The 6,000-nt window shown below is 44.9% G+C and overlaps 1 protein-coding gene across 1 annotated transcript in view; it reads left to right on the top strand.

Moving 5' to 3' along the window:
- Positions 1–6,000, top strand: part of grid2 (glutamate receptor, ionotropic, delta 2) — a 351,200-nt gene that overhangs the window by 5,911 nt on the left and 339,289 nt on the right. The window lies entirely within an intron of this gene.

The following is a 6,000-nucleotide window of genomic DNA, read 5'->3' as shown; positions in this document are numbered from 1 at the left end:
ACATCTCACCGCAGAGATCAGTGATGCAGGTAGAACAGAGCAGATGGCCCAGGATCGACCGGGACAACACAAACACTTGTCTCCCTATGATTGTAATGCGCAGTTGCATGCGCACACACACACACACACACACACACACACTCGGAATGTCACCTAAGGACAAGTGCGTGTGTTGTTCAGCAGTAGAAGCATGTGTGAGTTTAATCTATGCGGAGATCGACCTAAACCCCTTTAAACCCTCTTAAAGCTTTGAACGCTGAAGTACACTGAGTGAAAACATCAAACATGAAAGCCTGTGCTTTTTGGGTCAACTGTACTACTTGCATTGCAATTTAAATACATTTAGCTTCATTCATCAGGACAGGAGGGAAACTTAACGTATGACATCATGCAGAGGCCATATATGGAGGCCATGCATGGGATGAAGAGACGCCTGTTCCTCCACAATGACGATCACCCAAAACATGCCGAAGCACTTCAGATGGCAGGCTGCAGGATTTGAGTATGTTGATGTGGTTGTCACGGTAACAAAGGTTCTTATCGAAAACACTACATACACAAAATATTGAGGCCAGCACCTTACAGTTGGATCTGCATACATATTCTGATGAAATGATGGACATCCTGTATATTGCTGTGTGAACCACGTCAGCAGAGATGAGATCAACACGCTACATCAGTGATTAAGAGGATCTAAGGACCGCAGCACTCCTGCGTGCTTCCTCTGCAGAAAACATCATCTGTGTGTTTGCTCTTCAGGCAAAACACGCTCACGCTGTATTCTGTAGCAGCTGACCTCTGGGTTATCGCTACCATAATGCTGCATGCCCGTCACAGTACTATATATGAAAAGAAGTTCTCACATTGGTTATACCGTCTGCCTCATTCAGACATGACCAGTTTTATTAAAAGATACAAGACCAATCTCCAAAAAGGAAAATCCTTATTTCTCTTTAGCTGCTTCTGGCATGTCTACATCCCCAGCATCCTCTCAAAAACTCCATGTCCACTTGAGTTAGCGGGTGCTGGAGGTCGGTCCCACAGAATAAGTTCAAGAGCTTTTCCGGAACGCCTCAAACTGTAGAAAAAGCGTGTGAAAATACCACAGGAAGTGACAGGAATCTACTGACGGGTCAATGTGCACGGATCGTTACAACCTGGCGTTATGGCCCTTTTATAAAAGGAGTCAAAAGACACTATTGTTTTTTGAATGCACTTGAACGAGCAGCCTGTAGAAATGTACCGACAGGATTCCGATTCAGATGAAACCCGTCAGAATGATTCCTTCAAGTGATTGTTTCCGTATTGAACGGCGGCAAACATACTTGGGAATCTATGTAAGAATGTTATTATAAAACCGAGTTTTCACATTTCACATGAGGGAATTTAATTACATTTTCTTGCAGTTATTATTCGGGGAGAAGCTGATACGCTGAGCAAACAGTGGAGCGATGTTATTTGCATGCAGCGAGTCTGAGGGAAGAGCTTTGGTGTACAGTAGGTCTACTGTATACGCTATAATCATGCTAATGACGAGGGAAACTTCAAAGGAAAGTTGCATTGCTTTGTCAAGGGCTAAAGGACCCGCTTGATTGTGTGTGTTTGTGTGTGTATATATGCACTCCTTTGTTTGCCTGTGTGGGTCTAAAATCCAATGCTTGGAATTCATCTATTGTCGTTTTCATTTGCTACATTCTTGGAGTACAAATATTCTCTCTCTCTCTCACTCTCTCTCTCTCTCTCTCTCTCTCTCTCTGTCTCCCTCTTTCTCTCTCTCTCTCTCTCTCTCTCACTCTCTCTCTCTCCCCCTCTCCCCCTCTCTCTCTGTCTCTCTCTCTCTCTGTCTCCCTCTCTCTCTCTCTCTCTCTCTCTGTCTCCCTCTCTCTATCTGTCTCCCTCTCTCTGTCTCTCTCTCTCTCTTTCTCTCTGTCTCTCTCTCTCTCTCTCTCTCTCTCTCTCTCTCTTCACTCAGCTGTGTCTTGGTTTCACCGGGGCAGAAGATGTCCTCCATGTGCGTGCTCATGTCATGCATTACTGTATACTTGTGCGCGCTCTCTCACACACACACACACACACACACACACACACACACACACACACACACACACACACACACACACACACACACTCTTTGTGCTGTGTGCGTTGGTGTGATCCTCTCAGCCATGTACAGTAGAGATGGGAGAGCATGTTCACACAATCAGTAGCGTGCACACTGCCTGCACTCAGGAGAACCTCAAGTGCTCATTTGTGAGTCGTCTCTGGGCAGCGTTTTGTGTGTACGGATGCACAACTGTGTGTGTGTGTGTGTGCGTGGGTTTCAGTGCCAGCGTCCACAGTTAATTTGCTGGCAGTGCCTATAAATCACTTCCCCCACTCCCGACCACAGGCAGGCTGCTTTTCTTAGCATTATAAAACACAGAGAGCATGGCACTGACGAGTGTGTCCTACAGTGCCACATGTGTGCGGAACGCAAAGGACACAGATGCACACACACTCACACACATGCATACACACAAACATATCCTCTGACAAACTCATCAAAATGCTTTTAGATCATTTCGATGATGCTCTTTCCTGTCTCCTTCATTCGCTGCCTCACACTTAAACATGCGACAGTTCACTGGCTCTCACAATGCTTGGCCTGGTTTTGTTTTGCTTGGTTTTGAAGCTGCACGTTCCCATGTCTCTGCTGTAGAGATGTGCCACATCATGTCACTAATGTGTGGAACTGTTTATTCTAATTTGATTTATTATATTGTAGCTCATGCATTTGTTTTGAAACACCAAAATAACATCAATATTATGAAAAACATGCATAACACCCAAACAATTCAAATTCATGGAAGAATTCAGACTTTGCATTGCTTAGCTGCAGAGAACCTGAGCTAGCTTTGTAAAAATGTGTGCGTGTGTGTGTGTGTGTGTGTTTGTGCGTGTATAAAATCCAGTGCAGTGAATATTGGTTGTTGCATTTCTTCTCACTGCACTCCCAGGTGAATTCCCACAATGCTTCTCTGCGCTGTCAATCAAACATACTTTTTTCTCGTCTTCTGCAACTGAATTTGCTCTCAGTATATGATTTTACGCTGTCTCTCTCTCTCTCTTTCTCTGTCTGTCTGTCTGTCTGTCCGTCTGTTTGTGTGTCTCTCTCTCTCTCTCTCTCTCTCTCTCTCTCTCTCGCTCTCTCTCTCTCTCTTTGTGTTTCATGTTTTATCGTGCAGTCAGTGAACTTGGAAAGACACGCTGGGACTGAGTAGCAGTTGGCTAATCACTGTGTCGTGGAATAGTAATGCCATGTTTTTGTTTGTCTCTGCAGCACAAAGCCTCGTCTCTGTTTGTTCATCCCCGTCACAACTTTCATTCTCGTGGTCTTTTATTCTCTGAAAACAAAACAAATCGACCACAACAACCACAACCACAACAACAACAAGAAAGTGAGTGGGCGAGATCAGTGCGCGCTGACATTTGCATATCGCTGGTAAAACTGCCTCCACGACTTGACATTTGTGTAGATGTTGGGATGAACTGACCGTTCTTGCTCCGGCATCCATTAATGATGAGCGGATGCCAGCATCTCCATTATGTCTTCACGCTCCTTCACCTACATTAACCTGAACATGCTGTACCGACACGTAATTCCACCACCTGCAGACGAAACGCGGAAGAAGGTGGATGAAGGATTTTAAAAGACAATATGGCGTATTAGAATATTGTTATAACATCCTGCAGCCAGCCACAGAACCACAGAAGGACAGAGAGACCCGAGAGAGTTAACCCGCCTGTACTGAATACAAGCGGTGGTCGTGTATTACGTGTTGCAACAGGGATGGTGAGGCATTAAGTGTAGCGGTACAGTGCAGGCCATTTTCTTTTCTTCTCCCTTAGCTGTACCCGCCTCAGGTTATACGGTCCACCCTGTATGCTCCTCGCGGCACCGCATAGTCACAAAAATCTAATTACGTATCTGTGTGTTCACCCATGCAGCACAGCCTACAGTACATTGCAGCATTAAGGGGGCGAGGGGTCCGGCGATGCATCGGAACAGGCTCAGACCCTGAGGCGTCAAGAAAGGTGTTAGCCTAAAGAGATTTGTGTGTGACGCTGCCTGCCAGGCCCGAACATGCATTTCCTGTATTGGTTTGACTTTTATGATTTCATTCCTTGACCATGAATACAAAAGCCAGAGAGTTTGTAAGATGTAAAGGCGTTCAGTCGTCTCTGTAAACACATCTCGGATCTGAAAACGCGTTCCTGACCTCCAGATCCAGTTTATCCGGATCCAAACTCAAATGAATTGTTCCTCGGCCAGTGAACCGCCTCTTTACAAATTGCGACAGTACCAGTAGGGGGTGAGAGTGGGTCTCAGCGGTCATGCAGACGCCTTGGCGTGACGGTAACGTGACAGGACAGTACAGTAACAGTCAGGCCTGTGGGAGGACATGTGTGTGAGTTCTGTCCCTTGCAGGCATTTAGTGGAACGTCTCTTCTTCTAATTCACAGCAAAAGCAATTCAGACTTTGACGTGCAATTAATGAAATGTGCAGTATATTTGTGTGTGTGTGTGTGTGTGTGTGAGTGTGTGTGTGCATGTAGCATAATTGACAACTTTATAATAGGTTCCCAATGTATATGGCCATTAAAACATTCAGCATTATTTACAGCAATGAAATCTGCTGGGAGTGGCACGGGAGGAGGAGGAGGAGGAGGAGGAGGAGGAGGAGGAGGGCAACACATTCATTAGATTCATTTCTCTCTCTTCCTCCTCCTCCTCCTCTCTTTGCCTCACCCTTGTTTTTCCTTTACTCAGCTCCTCCTGCCCGCACATGCTCATTCTTCACCCCCCGGCTCTTCATCTGTCTGCTGACCTAAAATCAAAAGGAAACGAGCATCTCTTTCTTTTTCTTTCTCCCCCCTTTCTTCATCACATTGATTTCCCGCTCTTCCATACCGACTTGGCTTCAGGTTGTGTTTTTATTGTTACGGGTGGATCGCCCTCAGACTGAATATTTCATACACGCCCGCTCCTAAACTGAGAGGGAAACGCTGCGGAGAGACATTTAGGTCTTTGCTCACGTCTGCGGTTATGGCTTTGGAGAAGATCTAGACATTATAAGTGGGCTTAGGTTCCATTTAAATCCACAGAATCCCTCTGTCGCCAGGTTCAGTTTGTCTATAAATCTGCCTCCAGTTACTCTCAGTCAGCTCCCACCCTGCCCGTCTCCGATTGGCACGGCGCCCTTTGAGAATGGATTCACTCTGGATGTACTGCACCTTTTGCTTTTTGTTCTGGCTTTCAGGAACTTTTGAAAGAACTTACTAAGACCTCTGTCTGTTCAGTTTCTGTTCCCGCGTTCATGAATTAAAGCTAAAGAGGTTGGCAGCGTTTGTGAGGGCAGTTGGTGTTTTGCTGTACGGGCAGATGGAATGAATGATTGATCAATGAGTTCTCAGTGGAAAAGTCCAAATAGATTTCCATCATTCCTGAAAATGAAAGCAGATACACTTCAAAGCCGTTTGGAGCAGGATTGGATGCTGCGCTGGTTAGAAAATCAAACATAGAAACACCAGATTGTTGCAAAAAAACGTTATGTTATGTAACTCAGAAGAAGCAAAAGCAAAATGTTACATTCCTAAACGTTGGACACATAAATATTGTCCAGCCATAGGGGCTAACTGACCCACACACTAATGTATGCACACACACACACACACACACACACACACACACACACACACAAACAGAATCTCTCTTTTGCTTCTTGTCGCCACACTTTAAATCTCGTCACAGCGACAATATTACATCATGCATTACTTCACATTTGTTGTTTATGAGCGTTATTCAGATGACTAAAATATGTAATTAAATAAAAAAAAATATTGCAAAGGTGCGCTTGTAATCCCTATGCAAATACTTTATTCAATTATACCGTGGAGCTCAGTCGAAGTCTTGTAGCTAAATCTTAAAAAGTTAAGCTTGAAATCCTCTTTAGTCTGAAG

This window comes from Genypterus blacodes, unplaced genomic scaffold, assembly GCF_046128005.1.
Source record: "Genypterus blacodes isolate CSIRO-AG114 ecotype Tasmania unplaced genomic scaffold, CSIRO-AGI_Gbla_v1 ptg000061l_1, whole genome shotgun sequence".
Taxonomy (NCBI): Eukaryota; Metazoa; Chordata; class Actinopteri; order Ophidiiformes; family Ophidiidae; genus Genypterus; species Genypterus blacodes.
The sequence above is the reverse complement of the archived record's forward strand: the minus strand, read 5'-3'. Positions and strand labels throughout refer to the sequence as shown.